Source organism: Apium graveolens, chromosome 2 (assembly GCF_009905375.1).
Source record: "Apium graveolens cultivar Ventura chromosome 2, ASM990537v1, whole genome shotgun sequence".
NCBI classification, from domain to species: domain Eukaryota; kingdom Viridiplantae; phylum Streptophyta; class Magnoliopsida; order Apiales; family Apiaceae; genus Apium; species Apium graveolens.
The window spans coordinates 190,672,039-190,689,321 of NC_133648.1; the positions used below are offsets into that span (position 1 = coordinate 190,672,039).

Consider the following 17,283-nt stretch of genomic DNA (forward strand, 5'->3'; position numbering starts at 1 on the left):
ATCCACCTTAAGACCCTAACTAGAAACCTTGTGCCCAAGAATAATGCCCTGTCGCATCATATAGTGACATTTCTCCCAATTGAGAACCAGATTGGTCACAACACACCTCTTGAGAACGTGTCCAAGATTTTGCAAGCACTCATCAAACGAGTCACCAAAGACTGAGAAGTCGTCCATGAACACTTCCACATTCTGGCCAATCATGTCAGAAAAGATGGCCATCATACATCTCTAAAATGTGGCTGGCGCACAACACAGACCAAAAGAAACTCGTCTGAAGGCGAAAGTACCAAATGGACAAGTGAAGGTAGTTTTCTCCTGATCTTCTGGAGCGATACAAATTTGATTATAACCCGAATAACCATCCAGAAAACAATAATACTCATGACCAGCCAAATTGTCAAGCATCTGATCAATAAAAGGTAAAGGGAAGTGATCCTTCCTAGTGGCTTTGTTCAGCTTCCTATAGTCCATGCAAACTCTCCACCCCGTGACTGTTCTAGTAGGAATAAGCTCATTCTTCTCATTTGCTACCATAGTAATTCCACCTTTCTTTATCACACATTGAACCGGGCTTATCCATGAACTGTCAGAAATAGGGTAGATGATCTCTGCATCTAGCCACTTAAGAATTTCATTCTTCGCTACCTCCTTCATGATCGGATTAAGTCTACTTTGCTGCTCGACCTTGGGCTTGCTACCTTCCTCTAGCAGAATTTTATGCATGCAATAAGAAGGGCTGATTCCCTTGATATCTGCTATAGTCCAGCCAATTGCCGATTTGAACTCTCTCAGAATCCTCAAAAGCTTTTCCTCATCACTACCTGAAAGATCAGATGCAATAATAACGGGCAGAGTAGATGCATCACCTAAAAACGCATACCTCAAATGCTCAGGTAAAGGCTTAAGCTCAAGAGTAAGAGCTTCCTCAATAGATGTCTTGAGGCGTTTAGGAGCTTTGTTCAATTCCTCCATTTCAAGAGATTCAAAAGGCATATCTATCTTCCTCTTCCAGGGAGAGACATTCAAATATTGCAATTGTTCTTCACCTTCGTTATCTCCACTATCTGAATTCCCCAATAAGGCTTTTTCTAAGGCATCGGAACTTAGCAATTGATCAAGTTCCGATGTGACCACCGAATCAACCAACTCCACTTTTATGCACTCCTCATTATCAGTACGAAATTTCATAGCGTTGAACACATTAAAAGTAACATCCTGATCCAAACTCGCATTGTGAGCTCACCCTTCTGAACATATATCAAGGTACGGCCAGTTGCCAAGAAAGGTCTTCCCAAGATTATGGGAATCTTCTTATCCTCCTCGAAATCAAGAATTTCGAAATCAGCAGGGAAGATGAGTTTATAAACCTTGACCAAGACATCCTCCACAATACCTCGCGGATATGTAATAGAACGGTCGGCTAACTGCAAGGTCATATAAGTCGGTTTGGGATCAGGTAAGTCCAACTGCTTGAAGATTGACAAAGGCATCAGATTGATGCTAGCTCCCAAGTCACATAAGCATCTATCAAAAGACACTTTTCCAATAGTACATAGAATAGTGAAGCTTCCTGGATCCTTAAGCTTTGGAGGTAACTTATGTTGCAACACAGCACTGCATTCCTCCATGAGAGCAACAGTCTCTAAATCATCTAGCTTCACCTTCCGAGAGAAAATACTTTTCATAAACTTTGCATAACTAGGCATCTGCTCAAGAGCCTCAGCGAAAGGTATGTTGATATGAAGTTTCTTGAACACCTCCAGAAACTTCTCAAATTGATTGTCCAACTTTTTCTTCTGCAGTCGCTTAGGAAAAACGGTGGAGGATAGATCTGTTTTTCCCCTGTATTACCCTCAGGAAGAGTGTGCTCAATAGTAGTCTTCCTTGGTTCCACTTCTTCATCATGTTGCTCTACTTCTTTCTCATCCCCAGCTTCTTTAGTCAACTCTTGAGTTTGTTCTGGGATTTACAACCTTTCCAGACCTTAAAGTGATTGCCTTTACCTGCTCCTTAGCTTCCCTCTTTCCTGACACTTCGGTGTCACTAGGTAGTGTACCAGGCTGACAATTTAGCAAGGCATTGGCAATTTGCCCAATTTGATTTTCCAAGTTCTTTATAGAAACAGCTTGACTTTTGCACATAAGCTTCAACTCCTCTAATTCCGATTTTTTCTTAGCTTGTTGCAGTTGGAGTTGTTGTCTTGGTGCATACTGCGGTTGCTGAAAACCAGGGGGGTTGTACTGCTTAGCTGGATAATACTTATAAGGTTGTTGAACCACATTCAGAGTGTTGCTCTATCTGGAATTAGGATGATTGCAGTTGTTGGGATGATATGTGGCTGGCACTGGTTGTTGCAATAGCTGGAAGTTGCTCACGAATTCAGCTAATTCACTAGAAATTGCACACTGATCAGTCTCATGGGCATCAGCACAAAGCTCACAGACACTAATGATTTGATTAACTCCATAATTAGCCAAAGTGTCCACCTTCATCATCAAAGCCTTAAGTTGGGCAGTGATAGCAGTTGCTGCGTCCAACTCCAGAATTCCTGTGACTTTTCCCTGAGTCAGCCTCTGGGAAGGATTCTGGTACTCATTAGCAGCCATCAGTTCAATAAGTTTATAAGCTTCATCGCAGCTCTTAGCCCACAAGGCTCCTCCTGATGCTGCATCTAGCATGGGTCTAGAAGTAGCACCCAATCTATTGTAGAAACAGTTGATAATCATCCAATCAGGAATGCCATAGTGTGGGCACTTCCTTAGCATCTCCTTATATCGATCCCAAGCCTCACACAGAGATTCTCCTGTTTACTGAGCAAACTGGGTAAGAGCATTCCTGATTGCAGCAGTCCTCGCCATAGGGAAGAATTTAGTGAGAAACTTTTGCGCAAGATCCTCCCAAGTGGTGATAGACCCTGCTGGTAGAGAGTGTAACCAACACTTAGCTTTGTCCCTCAGAGAAAATGGGAAGTTGAGTAGCTTGATAGCATCTTCAGTCACATCATTAAACTTGAAAGTGTCGCAGATCTCGATGAAATTCCTAATGTGCATATCGAGGTCTTTAGTAGGAGAACCCCCAAACTGAGATCTCGATGTGCCTAAGCCTAGCCATCTTCTTGCTTAACTGCCATGGTTAGATCAAAGTAAAACATATGAGTATAAAACTCAGCAAGTAACTATATAACAGTTCCACGATACAAAATTCATAATATACCATTACTGTTTTCAGGGCATTCTACTTTAATATCTCTAGGTGGCAGATTTCTGTCTTTGGGCTATGAAAGGGTTATGAAGAAAGGCTTTGGGCTTTTAGGAAATAAAGCTCCAGATAGGGTGAAAACTGACATTCATCACAAATCATTAACAGGATCTCAAATGATCTTTCAAATGGAAAGCGAGAATCTATTCATCATTGGGAATCAATTATATGATTGATAATATTATCAGAATCAAAATCAGGGTTCACAAGCTGTATGCTAATCAATATCACAATCAACCCTTTTCAAAACATTATAAGCCATTTCACTTTCAAAGAATCAAGTACTGAATAAGGAATTCAATTCCTCTTTAAATAATTATGGAACCCTTGATTGGACTACTTTAACTTTCAAGTCATAATAATATGGGTGATCAGCCCGTACCGACCTCCATCTGGTCTTTAAGGTACCTATGGCATAATTTCAGCCTTAAATCGGACTAGCCCCGCTAGCCTCTTATATGACTGGACTAGTCCCCTTAGTCTCTTACGTCCCAAATCCAATCCATCAGGAATTCGTTTGGAAAACCTTGTATTAGAAAAGAAAGGTTTTACTAAATTCATTTTATCATTACCAAGAATATGAAATCATTCAGACTCTTTCATGTCGAAACTCATTCTTAAGTTCAATTTCAAGAATCCAAAGAAAGTGAATGAAATAAGGATAAGCAAAGTTCAATGCTATGGATCTTGATCAAATGATCACAAGGTATACAAGTTAGGGAATCATAGCAGTTTTAAGGATCATCATGTATAATATTACAAAGGAATGAAGGATTTTTACACAAGGGGTTCGTAAAGGTTCTTATAGGTTTTACAAGAATTCAAGGTATTAACAGGTGATCAGGATAAGAAAAGGTTACAAAAAGGTTTGAACAATAATCTTATCAATAACAAGTTCACAAGGATAATGACATGGCATCTCAAGAATCAATAATAAGTGTACGACGCTATAAAAGCTCAATACTCTATCATGGCATGAACAATATCCTCTCTATAACAATTTACACAAGTAAGTAGAGTTACTTGCCTGAATTCGCTTTCCTATTTCACAGAGGTTGAACTAGTGCCACCTAGTAAACCTTTCCCTTTCCTAGCCCAAATGCCTTCACGCTCCGAATCTATAATTCAACAATTAAACCCTAATTAGATTCTCACTCGATGTTCCCAGAACGCTTAACAATTCCCTTTATCGCAATACCCGAAGAGTATATATATACTCGATCATAAATACAAGCACGTTTATACCAAAACCCATATACTTTAACCAAATAGACTTCAAATCACGTATTGCGATGACATATAGCATTAAATCCTTGTATTTCAAACTCTATACTTGAGTTATCATATCAAATATATAACCTAATATCAAGACGACTCAAACCCCCCCTTATACATCATTTAATTCAAACCAAAACAAACAAATAAATCACAAAGTTCTTAGAAATCTCACATGCATTCACTTGGTAAGATATTGGATTCAAATCAATTACTTTTACAACCATAATCCATTCGGCTTTATCACAAAACACAAACAAGAAATCCAACGATTCTTTTAGATTCTAATCTTGTCAAATACAACCTCATATCTTAACATGCAATCATTATTTCATCCAAATCTAACTCTAATTCATCATTATAATTCATGGAAACACATAAGCAACACTTTAAGCACAGAATTCATCTTAATTTTTCTATAAATTCGATTTATACCATTCGAATTTTCCCAAGAAAGATCACATGCAACACCAAAAATTGACATGCAAGTATATGGATCATTTATAATCTTTAGTTCAAGCCAAAATTTATCATTTAAAACCTTTTTCAAAGAAAACTGAAGCAAGTTTAGATCCTCAAACCAAAATCCTTTGTAAACTTGAATCAAAACCAAAAACCCCTTTTTTTAAAAAGTGAAAACTCGAACTAAAAACCATTTAATCATGATAAAAGATACTTTGATACTTAAACCTCATTTACCTTAAGAAAACAACTACTCCTCTCTTTTTTATTTACAAAAATTCGAACACAACACTAACACAAAACCAACTAAATCACTTCCAACCATTTTAATGCTACCATTCATACTATCACACATCAAAATCATTTTTCCCACACAATTTTTAAGAAAAATTCGAACCAATCAAAAGTTCAAAACCTAAAGAAACATAGAACATTAACATGCAATGACTTTTAGTAACATGCATATAGATTCCTAAGACATGCATCCCAATTCATTCAACTGAACATAAAATCACCTAGTAATAAAGCTTATATCCCATTTATCATCAAAACTCAAGAATTCATCAAATATCAAACATGCAAGTTATATCTTAACAAGATTTCATTATAGCACTAGGAAAATCACACTTCTAAAATCCCACCGGCTCTCCGTTGATCACGGCCGGTGGTGGTCGAACTTAAGAGTGCCCAATCACGGGTCTCCTCTTTGAGTTTTGGACCTCAGAATCATAAAACACTCTTGTTTATATTCCCTCAAGATCACATACCAAGAAATTGCACTTTCTTGAATATAACCAAAGAGATGAAGCTACGAAAAGTTGCTTAGAAACTTACATGCAAAGTGTAAATGAATTGAGGGATGAAAATAATGATTATTGATGGGTAGATCTTTGAATTTGAGCTAGGTTTTGAGGTTGCATGTAAGAGAGAGAAGAGAGATGGTGAGAGCAGAGAGAGAGAGAGAGAGTTCGGGAGTGAGGGAGGAAAAGAGAGAGAGAGAAGAGAAGAGAACTGAGGGAAGAAGAGAAGGGAGATTAGTTTATATAATGGTGTGGCGAGGGTAGTATGGTAATTATGCCAGAATTTGATTTTCACTTCTCATTTCTTTTATTCTCAATCCCAAAAACGAATTCGAATATTATAAAGCTCTCTCAGAAAAGATGAAAATGGAAGTAATATCAATATTAAAATATAGGATTCGAAATTAGCTTTCCAACCATATTTTTAAATAATTTTTGAGCGTACGGTTTATTTTCTATAGATTTTACAATATTGCGCTCAAAATTGAGATAAAACTCACTTAAATTATTTTAAAATACACCGATCATGAAATAAATCCATCTATCATTTTTAAAAAGTTTCTAGGACTATTTTGAAGATAACAAAATAAATTTCAAGCCTTGACCTTATTCGGGTAATTTTATAAAAATGTATAAAGGTTCAATAAACCCCATTTTAAAGCAAATAAATCCCTTAAATCATTTAAAAATCAACAGATCACATAATCATGCACACAGACAAGATAACACATATATTCACACATCACAACTCATATCTGATGACAAAATTTCCCTTTTTATTATTATTCCCCTTTTTCCGCGTAATGGGTTTCGTTCTGTTTGACGACACGACGCTGAGCGTACCATTTACGCTTCACAATAAATTCTTTATTCCAACTGACACGTCACTAGAATAAAATACTTACTTAAACATTCCATTTCATATAACAACACATAGTTCACATTTAAGCACTTTAATCCCTTTTTAGGGCGGGTTCCGTTCTACCTGACGGCCCGACAACACAACTTATCCCCTAAGCTGACTCATCAAACTGGAACGCATCATTTTACGTTCCTAGTTACTTATATACAATAAGGACAATTTACCAACAAAATCATTTTATCCCTTTATTAAATCACATAAATTATAATTACACCACCAGATCATACTTTATTCTCTTAATTATGTCGTGAAATTCCCAGTCGTTACACATACACCCTCACTAGAGTACCTGAAATAAGACAAGGAAACAGATAGGTAACAATGTCCTAGTCAATGAACTGTAATGAACACTGATGGAAAACATATAAACTATAAATTAACACTGCAATCCCCGGCAGCGACGCCAAAAACTTGTTAGGGCGAAAACACGCGCTAAATTACACGCGAGTATACGCGTTCGCAAGTAGTATAAGATATCAATCAGATTCGTTCCCACAGATACTGGTTTAGGTTAAGTTCAATTTATGCACCTATGCAACAATGTATGGTTATCGCTCAATGCTAAGACAAATAACAAATTGGGTTTTGATTAAACTAAGAGATTATACTAAATAGCATTAACTAAGAGAATTGAGGTTGAATTACTTATATGAGACAAACATGGGATTCTAACTTCATTATTACTTCATTCAAAGTCATTGTTCTTAACCTTGGCATGCAATGGTGATGGCAACTAATCAGATAACACGAAATTAGTAATCGCCCAATTTCGTTGTACGAATACCCTACTAACAGACATCCACAAAAGAGATAGAAGCCGAATAAACACCAATTATGTTGAGACCCTATATGTCTATAGAATTTGACAACATAAAGGTTTAATGAACCATTTATCTATCGTGATTACATAGGGCAAGTAAGATGGTTAAAATTACCTACAAATCATGCATAACAAATACATGAACCTATGCTTGCATGGCAAGTTCTAAACCTCTATATTCACTTTCGCAAAAATAGAGATTAACACGCTATCTTATATGTTAGCTATGCACATAAGATGAATAAGAAAAACCAATACTAGGATATCAATCAATCACCACACACCAAGATATTGAAATAAATTAACTATAGAAATCCATAAGTAATTCTGTTAGAACCCCACAATAACGATTAGTTCATAACCGAACTCATCATCAACTTGGGTTCCGATGAAAACATGGCATAACAAACATAGTCTTTATAAAGAATAAATAAAACCAAGTACAAAACAAGAGTAAGGTTCACAAGTAAGAAAACTAGCATCCAAATACAACTTAAAGCAAAGATTCACAAGTAAAACAAGATCTTCTTCGTCTTCGTTGAATCGTGCTAATATGGATTTCTTACGGCTCTCCTTGATATGTCTCTGGCTTGACATCTTATTAAAAACGACCTAGAGTTGTTTATATAGTAGCTCTGATCAACGTAGAACTCCAGAAAATCAGTCTTCTATTCAAAACAAGAATTCTGAAACCTGACACAGCGCGGCCGCACGCTTGACCAGCGCGGGCGCGCGCTTGATCAGCGCGGGCGCGGTGGCTTTCTATTCTTCGAGCGCGGCCGCACGCTTGATTAGTGCCGCCGCGCTGGGCTTCTGCCTAAACTGATTTCTTTTCTTTTTCTTGCAGATTCGAGTCGTTCTTCACGTGCTTTTATTCCAACACCACCTTGACACCAAATTAGCACCAAAACAGTGTTAATTCACCTGATTACCTAGATAATGTCTAAAATTCAAAAACACTCAAAAACATGTTAAAACACTTAACAACTTGAGTACAAATGCATCAATTCAAAGCTTATTAGAGCATTATAAAGTGTCATAAATGCCACTCAACAACCTTCCGTGAGGATTAGCTTGCGTTGTTTAGCTGCATAATTCAAGAAAGCAAAGGAGAAGCTTTTGGAATATGGTTGGTCCAGGGTTTGTGAAACTAAAGTAAGTTCTATTGTATAAAGTTGTGTTTGTATATATGTATTAGTTATGTTATTAAATCGTTGGTCTAGTATACTTCTTTTCGAAGTTATACTAGTGGGTTAAGTTTTGAGTTTGGGAATTTGTGAAAGGAGTTTGAAAAGAACGTAAAAAATTATTTGTGGAATTTAGAATTCTTGTTTCTAGAAGTGTAACCTGAAAAGATCCTGGTGTAGTTTGGGGTCACAGATGCTATATTTCAACTGTTGGCATTTATTTATGGATTTAACAGGTTAATTTGGATTGAGGTTTCATCGTGACGACCAAATCCTCTGACCCTGAATTTGTGGGCGTTACAAGGCATGTAGCGAAAAATGGTCTTCCCAAGGTGATGGGAATCTTCTTATCTTCCTCAAAGTCCAGAATTACAAAATCAGCAGGGAAGATTAGTTTGTCCACCATAACCAAGACATCCTTCACTATTCCTCGTGCATAAGCGATGGAACGATCAGCTAATTGCAATGACATGTATGTCGGTTTTGGATCAGGTTGACCAAGCTTCTTGAAGATAGACAAGGGTATCAGATTGATGCTAGCTCCCAAATCACACAAGCATTTGTCGAATGACAAGTTTCCAATACTGCAAGGAATAGTGAAACTTCCAGGATCTTTAAGCTTTAGAAGCAATTTCTGTTGTAGAACTGCACTACAATCCTCCATTAGAACAACGATTTCCAACTCCTCAAGCTTCACCTTCCATGAGAGAATACCTTTCATGAACTTCGCATAGCTCGGCATTTGTTCTAGAGCTTCTGCAAAAGGCATGTTAACGTGCAACTTCTTGAAAATATCCAGATACTTGGCAAATTTCTTATCTAACTTCTGCTTCTGAAGTCTTTTAGGATATGGCGGAGGTGGATAGACTTGTTTATCCCCTGTATTACCCTCAGGAGGATTTTTTGCAACAGCTTTCTTCTTCGATTCCACCTCGGCATCCTTCTGCACAACTTTTTCAGCTACAATCTCATTTTCTGGAATTAGCAAGGGTGCACACGCACCTGCATTCTAGACAAAATTTTCAGACTCTTCGTCTTACTAAATTTGGGGGCTTGTGACCTTTCCAGACCTCAAGGTGATGGCGTTCACCTATTCTTTAACTTCCCTCTTGCCTGGATTGGGTTCTGTATCACTAGGAAGCGTTCCTGGTGGTCAATTCAATAAGGCGTTATCAATTTGTCCTATTTGGTTCTCCAGAGTCTTGATAGAAACAGACTGGCTTTTGCACGTAAGAGCCTGGTTTATGCACATAAGCCTCAACTCCTCTAATTCAGATTTTTCATTCGAATATTGACCTGCACCTCCATGAGTTAGTTGTTGCATTCCCATTGGCTGAAACTGTTGCCTTGGTGAAAATTGTTGCTGAAAACCAGGAGGATTGAATTGCTTGTTTCCAAACTGCTGGAACGGCTGTTGCATCGTATTCTGATTGTTGCTCCAGCTGATGTTAGGATGATTCCGGTTGTCAGGATGATAAGTGTCTGGGATGATAAGTGTCTGGAACTGGTTGCTGTGATCTCTGAAAGTTTCTCACAAACTGAGTTGATTCACTAGATATAGTGCATTGCTCCGTCGCATGCGAACCTGCACACAATTCACAAACACTGGTTATCTAATTAACACAATAATTAGCCAGAGAATCGATCTTCATAGACAATGCCTTTAGCTGAGCAGCTATTGCAGTAGTTGTATCCACCTCCATAATTTTTGCTACCTTGCCCTGTGGAAATCTCTAGGTTGAATACTGATATTCATTAGCAGTCATAAGTTTAATTAGATCATAAGCTTCCTCATAGATCTTTGCCCATAATGCTCCACCTGATGCTGCATCGAGCATGGATCTTGACTGTGCTCCTAAACACACGACCAAAGTAAATCTTGTAAGAAAATAATCTGAGTTAGTGAACTTTAACGACCACGGATGACAAGCACATAAACTAAATTTAACCCAGAATCCCCGGCAGCGGCGCCAAAAACTTGTTAGGGAGAAAACACGTGCTAAAACTACAAGCAAATATACACATTCGCAAGTAGTATAAGATATAAATCAGATTTTTACCCACAGAGACTCTTTTTAGTTAACTTAAGATCATGCACCTATGCAACAATGGTATGGCTATCGCTCAATGCTAAGACAATAATAAGTTGAGATATTTATAACTAAGATTAAACTAACATGCAATTAACTAAGAATAAAAGTGATTGAATTAACTATATGAGACAAACATGGGATTCTAACTTCATTAAATACTTCATTCAAAGTCATTGTTCTTAACCTTATCATACAATGGTGATGACAACTAATCAGATAACACGGAATACCCTACTCCAACTTTCATTGCACGAATACCCTACTACTAGACATCCACAAAAGAGATAGAAGCTAAGTAGACACCAATTATGCTTAAACCCTATATGTCTATAGAATTTGAAAAAATAACGGTTTAATGCGCAAGTTATCTATCGTGATTATATAGGGCAAGTGAGATGGTTAAAATTACATATGAATCATGCATAATAAATACATGAACCTATGCTAGCATGGCAAGTTCTAAATCTCTATATTCACTGTCGCTTCAATAGAGATTAACAAACTATCTTATATGTTAACTACGCACATAAGATGAATAAGCACAACCAATACTAGGATATCAATCAATCACCACACACCAAGATAGTGAAACAAATTAACTATAGAAATCCATAAGTAAATCCATTAGAACCCCACGATAACAACTAGTTCATAACCGAACTCATCGTCACATGGATTCCAATAAAAGCATGGTATAAAAACTAGATCTTTATAAACTGAATAATAATCAAAAGTACGTTAACAAGAGTGTAAGGTTCAAACGAATAAGAAAACAAGCATCCAACGTTACAGCTTAAGCACAGAATCACAAGTACAAATAAGATCTTCTTCTCCTTTGTTGCATTTTTCTATTAGGTCTTCTTACTCCTCTCTCCTTCTTCTATTTGTTATGAAAAACATCTTCAAAAGGCTTTATATAGAAGCCCAATACGATATGGAGTCTGAAAAATCATTATTATATTACAATCAGAATTCTACAATCCCGATCCAGCGCGGCCGCCCCGCATACCAGCGCGGACGCGCTCGCTTTCTGACAAATGGGTGCGGCCGCTCCCAAGACTAGCGCGACCACCCTGACCTTTTGGAAATTCTAATTTTTCTTGTTTCCTTGACTTCAATTGTTGTTTTCTTTCGTGATAACTCTCGAGACTCCTTCCTACCACCCTTTTAGCATAGAAATAATGTAAAATCTATTCCTTTTTCCAAATATACCCAAAAATGCAAAACACTACAAAAACACATCAAAATCACAAATAACTTGAGTTCAAATCACTAATTCGAGCCTTTATATAGCGTTCTAAGTGGATATAAATTCCACTTATCATCAACATTCGTCGATGTCAGCATCATCCGTTGATGTAATCATCATTCACCCATATAATCATCATCCGTCGATGGTTCTGATAGTTTGTCCTTGATATCATCAATTACTCCTAACAATCTTCCCCAACTTGTTTATTATGGAAATATGGACAAGTTCCAATTGATGATGTCAAAACTTTCTAACTACAGGAATCAAGTATGCATATTCAATCTTGCTTCAGTGAATATCAGACTTTACTCTTCATCCTGAACTGCTTCTTTAACTTGAGCAATGTCAGAGATTAATTTTAGTTCTTCAGCTCAGAATGCTTCGATAAATCTTCCTTCTTCTTCTTTTCAACAACTTTGGCTTTAGACTTTGAAAACTTTGACTTCTCTCCTATCTTCTCTTTTCCTTTAAGCTTCAAGTCAGCAGTTACTGTAACTTGTGATATAAGATCTTCTGCCTAACTGAGTTTCCATATAAATACACCATTGTTTGGTCTGTTAAAAAGGATCATCTTCATAAAGTACTTGAGAAATAACAACAATATCAACATTTGTTGTCTTCATGGAATTCTTGAAGTCTTCCTCCATTTGCCTTAGTTGTTCAAGATCAACTCTTGGATTTTCTTTTGCACATGTTCTTCTACTCTCCTCAGAATCAAATAATTGAATCATTGGGTCCTTGTAGAACATAGTTTGAAGAAATTGACTTGCTTCAGCACCATCTTCTATCTCCATAATACCTTGGTCTTCATCAGCAACAATTTTGACTTGTGAATTTTTTTACATTTTTGTAGTCATAGTAAAATATCCAACTCTTCTCACCTTATTACCTCCATTAGGATTTCCATCAGTACTTGTCAATGACAGCTGTTTGTATTTAGATTTAATATTCTCCCCCTTTTTGGCGTCATCACCAAGCAGTAGAGAAAGAATCAGCTCCATTGAATTTTGTACTTCTGTAAGTTGAGCAGACATTTGATCTTATTTAGCTTACAATATTTTCAGGAATTTCTTATGACCTGTCGAGATTTGACAAAGATTTGTCAGGATTTGTAGATTCCTGATCTAGAGCAATATCAGCCAATACTTTAAGACCATCTCGTTTCTTGTGAACCTTTTCTTCCAACTTCATTAATCAGCTTTTCTTAGGTTTAGCAGCTACAATCAAATTTTGGTCTTCTCCTGCACTAGCACCAGTAACCTCCACTGGTCTAGCAGGCTTCTTGAACACAATTGGACCATCACTGTCATTTTTAATGTGTGATGATTCATCAACTAGTTTATTACCAGTTCGAACTTTCCTTTTCTTGCTTTCTGCAAGTTTTTTTGATGTGTGTTACTGATGAATCACTTTTCTTCATTACTCCACCTTGTTGCTCCAATGATATAGGTAAGAGTGAAACAGCCTTTAGACCTAATTTTCTCTGAGACAAATCATACTTAGCTAATGTCTTTGATTTTGCAACTGATTCCTTTTGAGAAGAATCAGAAAATATATTGTGTTTCGATTTAAGTGAAGAAAAAAGAACACTTTGGTCAGGAACAGGGTTGGATGTGCCTTGTCCCATAGCATCAGGATTTGGAAAATTATATTTGTCAGGCATTTTGTTAGACAAAAATACCCAAAATTCCTGCGGTAAACACAATTTGTGATCAAGTGAAAATTAAATATTGTATATGCAATACCATTTTTCTTTATCATAATACAATTTTTACAATTTTCAGATTCTTGCTCAAAGACTTGTTTTCTTGATCGTCCTTTTCAAGAAAAGTCATGCCTTGTCCATCACTTGCTGAGATAAAATTTGTAATCTAAAATCAGAAATTTAATCATGATTTCTCCCCCTCAGCATTTGCATTGTTAAATTTATTAGCAAAATCAACAAATCTTTTCTCCACTGATCGTTCTATCAAAAAATTGACAAATCATTAGTAATAAAAATTACAGAATTAGTTTCATGCAAAACTCCCCCTGTAATCATGATGTCAGTTCCTGATAGTTTTACGTTTTCCCCCTCAACATGTGCATAATCATCAGAATTTGCCTTCTTTCCTAATTTGAGACTTTTTTTACAAGTAGACCTTTTTACCAAACCTTTATTCACCAGTTCATTGAGATTATTGAAGTTGAGATGAGAAAGCTTCTTGTGCCAATTCCAACTTTCATTTTCTGATGCCTTGGTTACCAGACATGTTTCTTGACCATCAGTATTTGCATAAATTTTGGCTTCATTAATGTCTACATGTTTGTAAGCTTTGAAAACCGTTTTCCTTGTGATCTTATGAACTACTTCACAGTGAGTATCATAGAACACGACATAGAAACCTATGCCATTGATTTGACTAATGTTCAATAAATTGTGCTTCAGTCCATCTACCAAAGCTACCTTTGAGATTATGACATTTCCAATGACAATATTGCCATATCCCAGGGTTTTTCCTATAATGTCATCTCCATAGGAAACTATTGGGCCAGCCTTCCCCTTATATTCTGACAACATGGATTTATTTCCAGTCATATGTATTGAACAACCACTGTCCAAGACAAGCACATTCTCCTTATTTCCTTGTAATCAGAAATATGGAAATTAGTCAGAATTTTTGAGAAACACTTGTTGTGTTCTTTTTGACATCTTATGCATTTTTGCATTAGCAGGCCTTTTGTCAGGATTTGGTCCACCAAGACTTAATCCATCAGGATTTATCTTGACATTTTTAACTCTATAAGATGTATGCACATTCAGTTTAGAAGTTTTATTTAAACAACAATTTTATTGAATTTTGGAAAAGGATCATAATTGTTGTGATACATACTATGATAATCTTTAAAAATGTAAATAGAATTCCAACTGCTACCACAATGAGAACAAGGATTTTTTGGTTTGTATAATACCGATCTACCACTAATGTCAGATTCAAAAATTTTAGAGACTTTCTTTTTAGGCTTCCTGCAATCATGCACAATATGATTAGTGTTACCACAGTTAAAACAAGCTTTCCTTGGTGCATTAGGAAAGTACTTATAGTTGTTTGCCTTTTTATTCTTTTTTTCCATTTTTACCTCTCTTAGACCTAGATTTGGGAGTCTTATACATTATCTCACATATTTTCTCATCTAATTGACTTTTAGAGAGAAGTCCTATGTTTTTACCTTTCTTATCTTGCATTTTAGGATCTTTTTTTGTTTTGGCAGGGACTCTAGGTTCATCCTTTTCTTTAAAATTGTTCTTAAAGGTAGACCAAATTCATAAACTTAACCGGAGTAGTGTTATTAATGGATTTATTGATATTCCTATCAGCAAATTTGTTATAACCTAGACATTCTTTCCAGTTCTTATCACTGACGAAATGATGAACTATATTTCCTGAGGTCATCCAAGTCTTAAACACTTCTCTTTCCTGTTCTAGAACTTTCTCTAGTCTAGCATACCTTATGTTTATCTGAGTTTCATTATGTTGTGCTTTCTTACATGCTTTTTCATGTTCATTCATGCTAACTAACTCAGCTTCTAACAACTCATTTCTTTCTTTGAGCCACTTATTATCAGCAATCAAACTTTTACATTCAATAGTCTTACATTTAAAAGTAACATGCAAAGAGTACAAGAAAGTTTTCAGTTCAGACACATTATCAATATCAATAGGAAATATGACTGAAGGTACCTTGTCAGGTCCTGAGGTATTCTCTCCATGAGTTGCCATGAGTGCATAGCATTCATCATCATTGTCAGTTTCTGATGAATCCATTCAGTCTCTGTTGGAGTTTGTTGTGACCAAAGCTTTTCCAGTTGTCTTGGGGCACTCACTAGCCAGATGTCCCCTTTCATTACAGTTGTAATATGTCACCTTGGTCTTGTCAAACTTCCTTTCCTTTTTGTTCTAACCATCACTCTTTCTGAACCTGTCTTTGCCTTAACCAGAGAACCTTCTGTAGAAACCACCTTTCCTTTGTGATTTTCAAAACCTCATCCTTCTAAAACCTTTCACCAGCATTGCAGCCATCTCGACCACTTGAGGATAATCTATATCAATCTCAGAATCCTCGTCAGTATCAGTGTCAGGATCTGATGCATCATCAGTATCTAATTCTTCCATAATGTTTCTTCTCCTTGACCTCTCACTTATCTTTTCCTTGCCTTTGTGAGTCTCAGCATTAAGAGCCACAAACTTCATTTTCTGACCTTTTCTATTCTTTCTTTGCTGGATCTCCAAGTTATGAGTCTTCAACATCCCATACACGTCATCCAGAGTCTGAGAATCAAGATCATATTAATGCCTGATTATTAAGGTATGTGTATCCCAATCTTCTGGAAGAGCTATTATAAATTTAGTGTTTGAGTCTTCTCTTTCATATTCTTTTCGAACCAATTTTAGATCATTCAGCAGTGTCAGAAATCTATCATATATGTCAGTATTTGACTCATCGGCCTTCTTGCACAAGAACAACTCTTCTGTTCTTCTTTATTGCCATCGTACCTTGAAACTGTGTTTCCAAGGCATCCCATATTTCCTTTAGAGTTTTGCAGGCAATAACTCTGTTTGACATCATATTGTCCAAACTGTTGTGCAGAATATTCTAGAATTTAGCATCTTTAAGCATAACAACTTTTTTAGCGTCTGACCACTTTGATTTTTCCTGTATAGCATAGTGTTCAGGAGCATATGCAGACATAGCCACAGTTTCCATGGGATATGGAGGTCCTGTTTTGATGATATCAACATATGCATCATCTATAGCTTAAAGGAATATCAACATCTTTACTCTCTATGTAAAGTAATCAGCTTAATTCATGATGGGAATTTTCATGCTTTCATACTTACTTTCACACATCTTGACCTTTGCAAATTAACAGTTAATTTGACCGCTCTGATACCACTTATTTCCCAGTAAAGTAATTGTTTAATGGGGGTTGGATATAATTACTTAACAAATCGATCTATTATGAAAGTAAAGTAACAGATGAATCAACTAACAGTTTATATTGATCTTTAATAAACTATTACAAAACTCTCTCAAGAACAATATTCTTAAGAGCTAGTAGATTATACCAATACTCGAGTTGTGCACCTTACCACATTGTGATAACCTATTTTTTGTTTATATACTATACAGCTATAAATCAGGCCTCTATCAATTATAATATATATTATA

General features: G+C 36.3%; 1 non-coding gene across 1 annotated transcript; it reads left to right on the top strand.

The window, feature by feature from the left end:
- The first annotated feature begins 2,739 nt into the window (after positions 1 to 2,739).
- Positions 2,740 to 2,846, top strand: LOC141709354 (small nucleolar RNA R71). Its single transcript, XR_012569936.1, has one exon. It is a non-coding gene; the product is annotated as a small nucleolar RNA R71 (small nucleolar RNA).
- Positions 2,847 to 17,283: the final 14,437 nt, after the last annotated feature.